The sequence below is a fragment of the Littorina saxatilis genome, linkage group LG6 (genome assembly GCF_037325665.1).
Source record: "Littorina saxatilis isolate snail1 linkage group LG6, US_GU_Lsax_2.0, whole genome shotgun sequence".
NCBI classification, from domain to species: domain Eukaryota; kingdom Metazoa; phylum Mollusca; class Gastropoda; order Littorinimorpha; family Littorinidae; genus Littorina; species Littorina saxatilis.
Genome location: NC_090250.1, coordinates 23,361,183 through 23,377,229, shown reverse-complemented (window position 1 = coordinate 23,377,229; position 16,047 = coordinate 23,361,183). Strand labels below are relative to the sequence as shown.

General features: G+C 39.7%; 1 protein-coding gene and 1 long non-coding RNA gene across 2 annotated transcripts in view; one reads left to right on the top strand and one right to left on the bottom strand.

Moving 5' to 3' along the window:
- LOC138968794 (uncharacterized) overlaps window positions 1-16,047 on the bottom strand; it is a 379,269-nt gene that overhangs the window by 277,579 nt on the left and 85,643 nt on the right. The gene's annotated exons all lie outside the window — the stretch shown is intronic.
- The window catches only part of LOC138968791 (polyunsaturated fatty acid lipoxygenase ALOX8-like), a 65,076-nt gene continuing 58,723 nt past the window's right edge, over window positions 9,695-16,047 (top strand). Inside the window, exon 1 of the mRNA XM_070341435.1 lies at window positions 9,695-9,806. The gene's annotated coding sequence lies outside the window, so the exon portion shown is untranslated. The remainder of the gene's footprint in view (window positions 9,807-16,047) is intronic.

The following is a 16,047-nucleotide window of genomic DNA, read 5'->3' as shown; positions in this document are numbered from 1 at the left end:
ACATATTTAAGTTTGTTTATTTGCTATGTTTTTTTGGGTGTGTTTTGTGTTTGTTTGTTTTCCTGGGGAAGGAGGGATATCTTTGCCCATTTCTCAATTTTGTGTCTCACCTGAGTTATGGGTGAGTCTTAGAATTCATCTATTTCCGTCCGTCCGTGGAAAAAAAACGTTGAGGTTATCTCGGATGTTTTTCTAGATACACCTTTGAAACTTTGCACACTTTTAGGGTTTGGTTGACCGTCGTCAAATTTTGAGGTCACAGCGGGGTCATGTTTTTTTTTAATAAGAACTTAACGTAAAGGTTACCTCAGATGTTTTTGAAGATAGAGCTTTGAAACTTTACACACTTCTAGGGTTTCACAATTTTCCGACTTGACCAAAGTTTGATTGATCCTCGTCATATTTTGGGGTCACAGGGGGTCATATTTGATTCCAATAACTCATTACTCACGTTATCTCAGTCGTTTTTGAAGCTAGAGCTTTGAACACTTTGAGAGTTTGATAATTGCCAACATGAGCCTAGTTTGGTTGCCCCCTGTCACATTTTGAGGTCAAAGTGGGGTCATATATTCGTAAAAACTTCACGTTGAGGTTTTCTCATTTATTTTAGAGCAAAAGCCTCCAAATTTCACACAAATGTAGGTGTTGATAAACAATAGACATGACCAAAGCTGGCTTGTTTTCGTCATATTTCAGAGTCACAGCATGAACATGTTTGCTGGAAATTATTGTCACTACTGAAATATCAACTGAGCTATCAAGAATATAAATGTTGACCTCATCAAGCTATGATGTCATTATTTGATTTGGACACAGCTTAGTGAATGTCTGGTACTTTTAGTCTTGGCTAGACTGAGGTCACGCAAGTATCTGAGTACATGTTTTTTCTTGGCAAGCCAAAGAATAATTAGGTCAAGAAAATTATGGTTCTTGTAAAAATAAAAATAAAATAATCTCCAAAATGTAGAGGGTGTTGAGTATGAGGCTGATGATGGTGTTGGGAAGGAGGTCAGGGTGCTTTCCAGTTTGTGTATGTGGGGACGTGGGATATTCTCAGGGTTCGATAACTGAATGGTTTGATACAGGTGACATTAGGATACATGTTGTGTCAATTAGTAGGACGTGAATGTTCTCTTGAACATTATTTTGAGAAGTTGGAACAGCATCTTTGTTATTATTATTATTTTTTTTTTGTTTTTTTTTTGGGGGGGGGTGGATGGTGGTGAATATATATACAGTTTAAGATATAAAAAACAGATCTGATAACAACATGTCTTTAAAAAGGAGTCTTAAAAACGGGGTGAACTGTCAGAGTGTATGAATAGAAAATCTGAGAAAACTGGGTCTTGAAAGGGCGGAAGGTCTCATCAGGGACTGGGGTTTTAAAAGGGAGGGAGTCTTCTATGGGGTAGGATGGTTAGGGAAGGGGGGGGGGATGGGCTTAAAGATAAGTTTGCTTGTTGACTGGTTGTTTTTAAACCTTCTAGAGGATCATATGTATCTGGTGGTTGTTTATAAAATATTAACTCTTAGTATTAATGCGTGTATTGTATGATGAATTGAATTCGATGTTTTAATGTGTATTGGGTTTAAAAGTCCTAATGTAGTATTATAATACAGTATGCCTGTTGTTAGTTGTTTAATGTGTTGCCCCACAGTCTATGTTACATCTTCGGTCTGTTTTAGATCTGTACGCTTTTATGTGAGTTCTGTTTTATTGTCAGACTTGTTATGTGTAATTATGTGTCTATTACTTATCTTACGTGTTTTTTTTCATCCTTTTAAAAACAATTTTTTTGGATTATCTTATATAACTATAAGTGGTCGTTGTCTATGAATTGTTTTTAATGCGTGTATGTTATTTTTTACGAGAACACTTTTTATATGTAAAATGTTGAGTTTAATGTCTAATGTAAAGCGCCATGAGACTGCCATTTGGCGGTAAACAGCGCTATAAAAGAATGTTTTATTATTATTAAAGAGGAAGGAGTACGTCTTATTTTAAGGGAAAGGGGGTGTGGTTGTAATAAGAAATGACGAAGGAGAGTCCTGTAAGCACTTGCTTTTCTTGCTAAAGACATTTATTAGGCTTAGGGCACTTTAAAATGGTTTTTGCACACACTGGACGGTTAACTAGCTTTGGATCTCAAGATGAACTTGCTTTGAGAAGGACAGTGTCTTTGAACAGCATTGTTTCTGTGTTTCATTAATAATCCTGCACATTGACTATTAATGTTTGGACGAAAAGCTTGAATCGACGAGTGTACCAGGTGAGCGGGTTCTAAGGGAAACTTCAAATAGCTGTTCATTTCAGGAAACGACATTTATTTTCCTGTCGTGATAGCTAGTCATCCTGCTATTAACTCTTTTTGAGTCATTATGACTGTGACAACTTTTGAATGAAACATTTAAATTACCAATTTTCGAGAAAAAAAATCATCAATTGAACAACAATGAATGAGTGTTGATCATTCAACTACTGAGTTGTTTCTATTTGAACAACTTCCTGCCTGCATATTCATGGCCAATGGGATTTCTTTCCGTGAAGACACCCGGGCCAAAACAAAGGCATGAGAACTCAAAATTGACATTTTTTTAAACGAAATGTTTAGACAAAATAATGTAATTGGTTGACCAATCCGTTCAGGTTTTTACATTGGAAAAGCGCACCCCCCAATTGGTAACATACGAAAACTTGACAGCCTGTCTATTTTCTGTACAGAGAGAAAATTGTTCATTGGATAACGTGTACTTTAATCAATCTCAGAGACTTATTCTACAACACCAATAACAACAACAACAACAACAACAACAACAACAACAACAACAACAACAACAACCTATCGACAAAAATAATAAAATTTAACAACAACAACAACGGAAAAAAACATCACACTTTAGGTAGGGACCAACCGGGTTGTAGATTGCTGGTATCTTTTCAGGTGAAAAGATGCTTCGATTCCACATAAAGCCTGGATGCACTCGATATACGTTGGTCCGTATTGGTGTAGTAGTCATTTATTCCGGTGCCTGTGAAAACACACGGAGCCTTTTATTATTAGTCTCTTCACAACTGTCTGTGCATTGGCTACAACTGTTTTTCCTTGGCTGCGACATTTGTCTTGAGTGGTGTTAGTGTTGTGTTTTACTCTCTACCCTGAACGCCAAAGTCTTCCCCACTCCTATACCTTCGCTGCACCACTTTCCTCTACAACTCAAGACTCAAAGACTCAAAGATTTTACTGTCCTTATAAAAACTAGGCGGTGTCAGGCGGTGTCAGGCGGTTTAAAACACTTGAAAACATCTCATTTATTAACGGTTCAAAATTGAACTAAAAAGATCCAAGACTTTCCAAGCAATCACTCACGGATACAGACACACACATACACACGCATAAGTAAACACACACACACACACACACACACTCTCTCTCTCTTTCTCTGTAAGTTCTCTCTCGTATCCTTTTTTGTAATTAAACTTAAAATTGCTCAGTTGTAAACTGTGTAGTACATCTTAAATTATATTATCTTAAAAGTACATATGAGTAAATGAAATCGTTGCACTCATCAACAATTACTAAATAATTACCAACACTTTCAACCCATCAGACCAATACCAGAGTATTCAATCAAAGTAATCCTCGCGGACGAATAAATATACATTCTTGTTATTATCCAGAGGCCTGCGCACACATACCGAAACAGACACATACACACACCGAAACAGACACATACACACACACACACACACACACACACACACACACACACACACACAAACACACACACACATACACACACACACACACACACACACACACACTTCTAGACTTCTAGAGAAATGAAAATGTAATGCAAAATGAAAGAATGTGGAACATTAGACGCTGCTTCTTCTTTGGAGCCATATTTTGCCAGCAAATGTCAGCCATTCAAAGTGCCGTTTGTTCATTATAACCAGGCAGAGCTTCCCATCAGTGAGCTTTAGAGAACTGGCGGTGGTTCAATTAATCGTGCGGTCCAAGAATCTACAGCACCGGCCCCCGTAGCGCAGTGGGTTCGAATCCCATCAGGGTCATGTGTTTCGGGCTACGGCTGGCTCCTACCCAGAGTGGAAGTGCTATGGTTCCTGGGATCACTAGCCGGGTGTCATTCACTTAACGAATGCAACTTTGAGGGTGCTCAGGTTCTGTTTACCTAACCAACACCGCAGGTGCGGCAGTTCTCGGGCCTGGTTGACGCCAGGGTATATTATGACAGTAAGCTTAGAGTGCTGCCCTGTCACGTAGTCTCAAACCAAATTGGAAAACCAAAGCATCATCATTATAATTATCCTCATCTCATTAATCCTCCAAAATGATAAATTGTCCTTGCTCTTGTGGCCCTTCATGCCCGGAGCTCTCATGGTGACCTTGGTCTCAGTGTTCCTGTTCGATCCTTCCCTGAATAGTGGTTCTGCTGTCAGTCTTCAACGTGTGACGTTCTGGGGGGTCGACGGAGGGACGTGGTGGCGGTCTGCTCTCTGGAGGGGACGCTCACTCAGTATGGCTCCGCGACTAAACAGTCAATGTCTTTAGTAGGGGGCATAGTAGGTAGTGGGCTGCGTCCGTTAGCTCGGGACAGACCCACTACTGAACACCATCGAAGTGACTCGACATCCCCCCCTGGAGCGTCTGTAAAATCGACAAGTCTGGCAGCGGAACGAAATTCAGATGTGGATGGAGCAGTGAATGCAGGGACGGGGCGGCGTGATATGAGAGCACAACGGGACAAGGCGAAAGACGAAAAAAAAAATCTACAGCACATGCCCAAAGTTGACCATAATTACCACACACACTAACAGATTTGTACAATCTAAACAGTTCTTAACACAATTTCGTTTGGAAAAAGAAGTTTTTGTTGAAAATCCAACATTTGGGCATGCAACTCTAACCAAATGGTTGCTTTGAAGTGATGGCGATTCTGTGAAAACGCTTCAGTCAAACTTTCAGAAATCGTCATACTTTTAGTCACAATTCATGCATACATGTTTGACAGCACAAGATTTCTTGATCTTGTGTTTTGTAGAGATTTCGATAAAACTGAAAAGAAAGAACCATAACAGATCTTTTATTTTCAATACATGCCGCAATTATTACGTCATTTGTACAACGACGTCACGGCATTGACTATTTTTTAATGACGAGTCAAAACTTCAAGTAATTATACACCGTTAGTTTTGTTCAGAGTTTATTCAGCAAAAATGCATTGTGAGCACAGTTATGTGTATTTTAATTAGTCAGTCGGCTAAGGACCGTTTTGGTTACTTTTTGGCGTCACTGATAGATTTTAACACCACAACACTAAATCGAAAGTTTTGGGGCAATATTCCAAACCACCGGTGAGAAAAACGTTGGTTTGTGTGTATGTTTTCCTTCTTTGGCGTTACTATTCTTGTTTTGAGGGTTGGGTTCATAAAACGGACATAAAACTTAAACCGCTTGACAGAAATTATATAACTGTAAATCATTCAAAAGGGAAGGCATTCATGTACACGTTTGTGCCACTTAAAATGACGTCATTATCTGTTTGTTTTTGTGAAATTGACAAGAAGAGCGGGGTAGTAGTTGCGCTGAGAAGGATAGCACGCTTTTCTGTACCTCTCTTCGTTTTAACTTTCTGAGCGTGTTTTTAATCCAAACATATCATATCTATATGTTTTTGGAATCAGGAACCGACAAGGAATAAGATGAAAGTGTTTTTAAATTGATTTCGATAATTTAATGTTGATAATAATTTTTAATTTTTTAATTTTTAGAGCTTGTTTTTAATCTAAATATAACATATTTATATGTTTTTGGAATCAGAAAATGATGGACAATACGATGAACGTAAATTTGGATCGTTTTATAAAAAGAAATATTTTTTTTACAATTTTACGATTTTTAATGACCAAAGTCATCAATTAATTTTTAAGCCACCAAACTGAAATGCAATACCGAAGTCTGGGCTTTGTCGAAAATTACTTGACCAAAATTTCAACCAATTTGGTTGAAAAATGAGAGCGTGACAGTGCCGCCTCAACTTTCACGAAAAGCCGGATATGACGTCATCAAATACATTTATCAAAAAACTGAAAAAAACGTCTGGGGATATCATACCCAGAAACTCTCATGTCAAATTTCATAAAGATCGGTCCAGTAGTTTAGTCTAAATCGCTCTACACACACACACACACAGACACACACACGCACATACACCACGACCCTCGTCTCGATTCCCCGCTCTACGTTAAAACATTTAGTCAAAACTTGACTAAATGTAAAAAGGAGGAATAATTGCAATCACACACACACACACACACACACACACACACACACACACCCACGCACACACACACGCACGTACTCATACACACACACACGTGCGCGCGCGCGCGCACGCACGCACGAACGCACGCGCGCGCACACACACACACTCACACACACACACACACACACACACACACACACACACACACACACACACACACACACACACACACACACACACACACAAAGACATACACAAACATACCGACAAAATGACAGACATACACACAGTGAGACAAACCGACACAGAAACCCCCACACATGCACGCACGCACTTATGTACGCAAACAAAGACGTAGATATGCTTATAGAGAAACACTTACGCAACCAAAAAAACACGCACACAAACACACAGACAGACAAACTTCATTCTTGGTAGAGAAATGCATTTCTTTCTGTATTGCTTTCTCTTTAGGTGCACCTACCTCGCAGGGAGAGAGAGAGAGAGAGAGAGAGAGAGAGAGAGAGAGAGAGAGAGAGAGAGAGAGAGAGAGAGATAGAGAGAGACTGAGAGAGAGATAGAGACTGAGAGAGACACACAGACAGACAGACAAAGACATAGAGAGAAAAAGATAGGCAGACAGAGGGAGAGACAAACAGACGAACACACAGACAGACATAGACAAACACACAAACAAAGACACACAGACAGACTTCACTATTGTATGTGCAAGTAATTTTGTTAAACCACACGTTACGTTCACCACTGAACGTGAAACCATGTAAAACGTTACTATCTCAGATAACGGCACTGACGCTACCGGAAATAGAATTTATCAGTGAAATTCTACCATCAATTTAGTAATCGATGCGATGTAAATTATTCTAAAACTGTGGTATGATCACGACATCGTTTAGCATTTAGGATCAAATGGTGCCAATGTGTACACAATGCACTAATCACAGACAACAGTTATACACTTTACGTACATGTAACTCTCCAACTGACATTGTCTGCCACTTGAAACAAATGACTTTCGAAGGAAAATTAACTCCAATATATAAATATTATGTATGATTTTTAATAATTACTTGCACTTTTTGAAAATTAAGCTTTTTCTACGATAAGGTGTTTACCCCCTAAATGTATAAGTCATCCGGTAGAAAAACCGGAAGTATCGTGTACTAAGCATATGTATATGTTTAAAAAGTTAATTGTGTTAATGTAGAACATCTTGCCTATGTATATGTTTAGGTTTTGAATACTTTAGGGGAAAACCATAGCCATTATTCATTCATCTTCAACTAACACCCCTAATCTCAGGGCACATTTTGTTAGTGGGGGTAGGGTTTCAATCAGTCAAAAATCACTTTCATTCAATATTTTCTGCCATTTCAAATACATACACGTAATTGCACAATTTCTTGAATTTTAAGATGCTTTAACTGACTATACCAAGAAAACCTGCACTTTTTGTAGAATTAGTTTTTTGTCCATGATTTATGTTTAAAAATGTCAATTTTTACGACAAAAAATGCTAACGGTTGCCTCACCAGAGGACACGTACCAACGACGTGAATCGTGTCTGCCAATTAAAATGCATATATTTTGAAATAAGGGGAATCATAACATATTTCACTGTAAAGTGTCTCACTCTAATACCTTCTGGGTTCATTGTGTATTTGGTTAAGTGAATTGCAGATAAGTTTTTTTTGAAAATGAGAGCTATACATATATTTTATTAAAACTGAAACTGGTGGAGTGAAAAACAGACCTATTTTGAAGAAGTCGTACTAAAATCATTTTTGGGCTTGAACTTCACAGTTTGCGTGTTATCTTTTAAAGAAAACCCGTTTTCATCACTAACAATGACATAATTTACACATACATATCGGTCGGTCATAGTCGCGTTTTTTTTAGAGAGGTAGTGTACAAAATGTCGTTTTGTACGTTTAAATTACATGTCCATTATTTTAGTCATATATCAATCAATAAATAAATGCGCATACTTTTATTAAACGTTACTTTCACTTTAAGATCGCTTCTAACATTTAGTATAATTTCTGACAAATGCACGCTATGTAATAAATTGATAATATTATGGACGCCATGTGGTAAAACCGGAAGTTGAATTATTTTGCGATAGCAAAATCCTTTTACAATGATCACTTTCCTTTTATATTAAGCTGATCTTTAACGTTATGGGTAAAAATCTAACAGATTGAACCAAATTATCCTTTTTCAAGCCTGTGTATGTGTAAACTCTTTTTTGCTTCGACCCGGTTCGGTTTTCGGAGTTGATTCAAAATCATCCATTATGTATCTTATGTGACTGTTGTTTTCCTCGGTAAATTAACAATTGTTGATGTAAAATAATTCTAGCTGTGAGAATAAACAATTTTCAAGATGTTTTTGATTGCGGTTTCAACCAGGCGTTCAGTTAGCTATACATATCGATTGAGAAAATGGCATTTCCTGTTTAGTCCTCCGCATGTTATACAGATGTTGTTAAAAATAAAACTGTGTATACGAATTAGGCATTTTACTTGCTGTCTGATGGCAAACATCTTTAGCTTTCATTTAAGGTATAATTTGCTTATATCCGTATGCAGTCAAGCGGTACATGACGGTTTTTTGTAACCTACCCCCTGCGTCATGGCTGCATTTTTGCAGAATATGGGTCATGTTACAAAAACGCTTCTCATTCTTAGGTGGTTGGGTTTAGCCATTTGTCGTTTACCGAACTGTGGCTGCAAATAAAACGAACTTTCCAAAAAACATAATATCTAATGTGACCACCAAAAGTAACCTTTCCACTTTAGCCAGCCAGGTGACTAAATAATCAACCCCCCTCTTTCCATGTTGTGCATTTTTTCAGATAGTGACCCCCTTTCGGAGACACATTTTGTATGAAAGCTGCCACTAGAAGTTATTTTGATGTCTGTTTAGAATAGCAGAGATACTATACTTTACAAAGCAGCTCAGCATAGGATTCTCGAATGATAACAATTAACCGTTGCGCGTGTGCTTTGCGGGGGAAATTGGCAGCAAGTCCCGGGGACAGCAGTCGACATGTCAAGTCGTGGCGTGTTGTATCGCGTGACCGTTGTTTTTTCTGGCACCGACCCGTAACACGCGTTTCTCACAGACCCACTCGGTTATTTTTTAAGTCGTAATTCTCTTTTTTTTAGTCGTAACCTGTTTGCACTCTGAACACCCTTTTCGCCACCCCACCCCAACCCCCAAAACTCCCTACTCTTGTATTCTACCTGTACAGCTGAGGCGATTGGACGGTTATCTGTTCATGGCGACCCACGTGTCTCCTTGGCTAGCACTTCCTGGTTGCAGATCGTGTATACTACCCGCGCTGGAGCAGAGTTTGTCGTCATTATCTGCAGGTGGCGAGTTTGGCGTGGAAGGCTCAGGACGTGTGGTGCTGTCTTTTGAGGCTTTGATTGACAATTCGGTGTGTGTGGCGCCTCTCCCTAGCTCTGCGAGCAGTGTCGATTTTGGGACAGGTCAGTGAATGAAAAGAGTTAATTTTGTTGTTTTGTTTATTTGTTTTGTTTGTGTGTGTGTGTGTGTGTGTGTGAGGGAGGGGTGGGTGGGTGGTGATGGGGTTGTGCTTGCCGGAAGGATACATTTGGTATTTACAAGTTTGTTCATATTTCAGAAACAACAGTATTTATTGACTATGACGTCACCAATATCACATTATTTTGTTTGTTAAACTCTTAGAATTTCAGCATTACGCATGGTGACTGGAAAGCAAGTCAGCATTTTTGCCACGTCAAATTCAAGCGAACTACCCTTTCATTTTTATAAACTTACAAATCTTGTGTCCCTGGTCCTAGATTGTCATGTTTAGGGAAATCTCAGTACACTTTTAAGTTAATAAAAGCATTATGAACATTATTTTTATGGCAAATAATGTCTGATTTTGTGTGCGAATGCCACGTCAATGACGCTGGAATTACGCTTCTTTTTTTCCGAGAAAGTTTATGGAGATCAGTTTTAAATTCAGAAAGACTTGTATCTTGGCAACAGCACGATCATTATAGTGATCGACTGACCGAGCGGAGATATATAGTGGTAAGGTGTCCGCTCTGTCTAAGAAACTCTATATGACGAAGAATTTTGCTTTTCAAAAGCAAAAAAACCAAGTCGCGTAAGGCGAAATTACTACATTTAGTCAAGCTGTGGAACTCACAGAATGAAACTGAACGCACTGCATTTTTTCACAATGACCGTAGTCCGCCGCTAGTGCAAAAGGCAGTGAAAGTGACGAGCCTGTTCAGCGCTGTAGCGGTTGTGCTGCGCTGCATAGCACGCTTTACTGTACCTCTCTTCATTTTAACTTTCTGAGCGTGTTTTTAATCCAAACATATCATATTTATATGTTTTTTGAATCAGGAACTCACAAGGAATAAGATGAAATTGTTTTTAAAACGATTTCGGAAATTTGATTTTAATCATAATTTTTATATTTTTAATTTTCAGAGCTTGTTTTTAATCCGAATATAACATATCTATATGTTTTTGGAATCAGAACATGATAAAGAATAAAATAACAGTAATTTTGGATCGTTTTATAAAAAAATAATTTTAATTACAATTTTCAGATTTTTAATGACCAAAGTCATTAATTAATTTTTAAGCCTTCATGCTGAAATGCAATACCGAAGTCCGGCCTTTGTCGAAGATTGCTTGGCCAAAATTTCAATCAATTTGATTGAAAAATGAAGGTGTGACAGTGCCGCCTCAACTTTTACAAAAAGCCGGATATGACGTCATAAAAGACATTTATAGAACAAATGAAAAAATTATCTGGGGATTTCATACCCAGGAACTCTCATGTAAAATTTCATAAAGATCGGTCCAGTAGTTTACTCTGAATCGCTCTACACACACACACGCACAGACAGACACACACACACATACACCACGACCCTCGTCTCGATTCCCCCTCTATGTTAAAACATTTAGTCAAAACTTGACTTGACTAAATGTAAAAAGGTTTGTTTTGTTTGTTCCCATGTTAAATAATTAATGTGCTGCATCATAGTTTTGTTGATAAATGCTGCTTCTAGCATAGGGACTCGTAATTCACGCGGCTTAGTTGCGGACTATACTTCAGTTATGACTGACTCGGAATGGAATCGGTGACTCATAAGCACTGTTGTGCCAATCTTCGATCAAATCAACGTTTTTGAATTAACTCGATTGCCATTCAGTTAGCTTCCTTGCCCTTTCTCTATCGGGATATTCTCAGAACTTTTGCTGGAGAGTGTTCGCCGACGTAATTTGTCACTCCCCTCCCCCCGTTTCTCTCTCGCTCGATCACTCCCTACCTACTCCCCTACCTGCATGTGTTGGTATGATCAAACAAGTGCATATAGGGAGCAGCCGGGTTGGTATGTTTTCAGGTAAAAAAAAAAAAAAAGATGCTTGTATCCCATATAAAGCCTGGATGCACGCGATAGAGTTTGGTTCATAATGGTGTTGACTAAATAAAAAGAGTAATATATTCTGGTGCTAGGGAAAAAAAAAACATGCAGTCTTTTATACTGAGTCTCCAAATTGTATGCACTGAGGTATTTTCAATCTGCGTTTATCCGGAAAAAGAGACATGCAATACTCGAAACTGAACACCCACTTGGTTGTTTGCCTGAATGTTGCCCCTCCACAAAATCAGTCTCTTCACAACGGTCTGTGCATTGGCTTAAACGTTTTTTGCTTGCCTGCGACATTTTTCCTTGAGTGGTGTTAGTGTTGTGTTTTACTCTGTACCCTGAACGCCAAAGTCTTCCCCACTTCTACACCTTTGCTGCACAACTTTCCTCTACAACTCAAGACTCAAATATTTTACTGATAAATGTTGCCGTGTAAAGGCAGAAGGAAGCAAGTGTCCATGAAACGTAGTTTCGAGAAAAGCGACTTTTTGTGTTTGCATCGCAAAGCAAAGCTTTAAATGCTATCTTGTTTTACTGATGAAATGTAGGGCAGTGTTTTACGTTTCTGTTATGAATATCAAAGCCCACATTTGATTCATCACTTAGAAATAATGATTTGTGTACACTTAACAGGGCTCCCCACGGACGCCCCTCCTAGTGCGTCCCGGGACCCCCACTTTTCATTTTTAGAGGGTCCAAGGACCCCCACTGCAGAATTTTAGAGGGTCCCAGGGGTCCAAAAGCCGAAGAGTCCCAGTGTACTTGTAAAACATTGTGGTCACGTATAGTGTACTGCGAAGTGTCTTTTTCATTGGAATATTCTATGTGGACATGACAATCCAACAACACACACACACACACACGCAAACGCATTCACACACTTTCCATTTGACTTCCTGTCCTTTTTATGTTCATGCTGGGAGTTGTTTTCTCTGTAAACATGTCAGAATGAGATTCCAAATACATGATGTTAAACGTTCAAATAATTATAAAAGTATTGGTGTGCGCCCCTCTCTCTTTCTCTCTCTCTCTCTGTTTGTGCATCTGTGCTCTGTGTTTTCTTGTGTGTGTGTGTGTGTGTGTGTGTGTGTATGTGTGTGTGTGTGTGTGTGTGTGTGTGTGTGTGTGTGTGTGTGTGTGTGTGTGTGTGTATATAGGCTGCTGCACCAGAACCGTTTCACATTCCCTCTGAATTGCAGAAATTCTCAGGCTTGACATTTAACATGAGTTTAGTTGAAACAAAATTTGATTTTAAACTATTATCACCAACCTCAGGAAGAAAGGTTGAATCAGTCAATTCTGCAAGCATCATTCCCAGCTAATGGGTTTCAAAAATACTTACTAACAGCAGGGGTGTTGCTAGACATTTTTATGTTGGGACATTTGGCCGAAACTGTCAGAAAGCTTTAGGACATCTTGAAAAATTTTCGGCTATTATTTTGGCTCATAAAAAGTCACCGCAACATTGAAGCACAAGACTCAAGAGGGGAACACTAATACATACAATCATTGTCTTAGGAACACAGATTACAGGGGCGGAGCAGTTAAGCCAGAGGGGGAACACAGATTACAGGGGCGGAGCAGTTAAGCCAGAGTGGGAGGGGGGGATACAACCTGGGGTTCAGGGTCCCGTTGGGGGTCTAGGGGGCAAAGCTCCCCTGAAGCTGAAGAATGTTAGCTATTTTATAAACAATTTGTGGCTTATCCTTGATTTTAAACATGATCAACTGGTGTCAGCAGCCACTCATTATTTCTTTTAACGTTAGTATTAAATAATGGCAATTTATCTTCGCTGATTAAAATTGGCAATCTAGTGGCTGCTCCGCCTGGCGTCTGGCATTATGGGGTTAGTGCTAGGACTGGTTGGTCCGGTGTCAGAATAATGTGACTGGGTGAGACATGAAGCCTGTGCTGCGACTTCTGTCTTGTGTGTGGCGCACGTTATATGTCAAAGCAGCACCGCCCTGATATGGCCCTTCGTGGTCGGCTGGGCGTTAAGCAAACAAACAAACAAACAAAATCTTCACTGATATCTGCTCCCACATCATATAGTATGGTTAGAAGGAAGACATGTCGCATACTGTGACAATTAAACAATGAACTCTTCCCCCGGCTTTACAGACTGAAAATAAAATAAAAATTCACAGACAGAATTCTTTTTTTTGGGGGGGGGGGTGGGGGCAGCCAGGGGGGGGGTGGCCGGAACCCCTGTAACACCCCCCTAATCCCCCCCTGGATTATATGTTGCTTACTGCAACTGAAACAATCAGCTTTGCTGACTTAACTACATCAGACACCAGTTCTCTGAAACTTTTTCAATCCTTTAACTTTAATTTCTTGAAAGTAAAACTCTTCCAATCTTGTGCTAATCTTGACAAGCCTTGGGAAACATGACTGGTAAAACACCAATATAAGACCGTGTAGGGTGAGCCATTTTGCTTGGAAACGACGATTTGGATGACGCTTTTCATTCTCTGGCTCAGCAGATTTCGATTCGCGGTGACTATCGTCTGCTATGTCGTCTGCTCCGATCGACTCGACAACACTACTACCACTCACACTGTCCACATTCGCGGTGTTCCTGTCATTTTGTCTGGAATCACTTACCTTGGCGAATGGTAGCAAACCTTGGCCAATTTAGTTTTTTTCTTTTTTGGTTGCGACATGATGTTCAAATCCAAATCGAAAGCACTGAGTGACTGATAAACTATCGCGAACCGGCGAACGCAAATGCTGAGAGTGTGGTTTCACTCCGGCATCTATATTTTTTGGCAATGGCTTCCGTTCAAAACATTGATGTTTCGTTTTTGGTATTCGCGAAGGAAATAAACGTCAGTCAGTTGACTAAGTACATCGGCAGCAGTTTTAGCAATCAAAGCCTGGTCAATACAAAAAACTGGACAAACTTTGGCCGATTTAGGCGAATATTCTTCGGACATTTGGCCGATAGGGACATGAAAGTTTCGGCCAAAGTAAAAAAAATCGGCGATTGGCCGAAGGACCGACCCAAACGACACCCCTGCTAACACCTGTAAGCAACAAAACATATCTCAAAAAGTATCTCAATAGCAAATATAGTTTTTTTTTGTACATTTAGTCAAGTTTTGTCTTATCCTTTGTTTCTTCACAAATGTATGTTTGATAAGGTGCACTTCACCTCGTCCATGTCCAACTCCATGGACTGGTGTTCAACTCGGTCACTTGATGTCTTCGTCATTAACATCTTTGCATGCGCTGGACAAAATTTCATCTTCGTCAAAATCTTCCCTGCGAGCATCGGTGGCGATGATGATTTTGTTGTTGACCGAAATCGTTGACACGCAGCTTCTTCCTGCTGTGTGAATGCGGTTCTGTGCCAAGAACCCACGTTCTTTGGAAGTTTTCTGACCCTTTTAACACGTTTTGTTAACAGCGATTTGCATCTTGGCAGATTCTGCGTAACAGTTTCTCATCTTATCCCGGTGAATGTTCTTTTCCACTCCGCCTGGAAGCTTCGAACTCTCTTTGTCGGTGGTGGTTTGCCTGTTCCGTCCATTGCTGGATTTGTGCTTCTGTTTTCGTTCAACGTCTAAGTCGCCCGGCACGGTTTTTCCCGAGCAACCAGTGCTTTAAAGTACATAACCTTGCCGGGCACAGATACTTTTGCATCGCTTTTAACCTTTTTTCCTTCGCGCGTGAAATTGACATTGGTCCTTGCACGAGACGTAGCATATACAGTCTGAAAACCGTTACGTACCTCAGGTACGCTATGCAATAGGAGAGAATTGCAGTCTGAAAATGGTATCTACGGTAAGCACAATTAAGGAAATTTAGTGCGTCCCAGGACCCGCTCTTTTAAAATCTAGTGCGTCCAGGGACTCCCTCCATAAATTTCTAATACGTGTTTTCGGCTTCTGGTGCGTATAGGACGCAGGGACGCGCGCTATGGGGAGCCCTGCTTAGACCTTTTGCCAAATTAATAAACGAAACTCATTCACTTAAAAATATTGGTAGAAGGCAGTTAGAGGACTGCTTCTGCCAAACTATGTCCCACACACACACACACACTCTCTCTTTCTTTTTGTTTGTCTGCTTATCTTTATGTATGTCTGTCACTCTCTGTCGCTCTCTTTCTATGTCCCCCCCCCCCCCCTTCTCTCTCTCTCTTCCTCTCTCTTCCGTTTTATAAGAAATAGGAGGCATGATCTGACAATAAGGTGTTCAATTGTTTGCAAATGATAAATTGCGAGAACAGATCTAGAGAGCAATAAAACATGCAATCACGTAATAATGCTGACAAAGAAGTAAGTCCAGTGCAAAGCTGAAA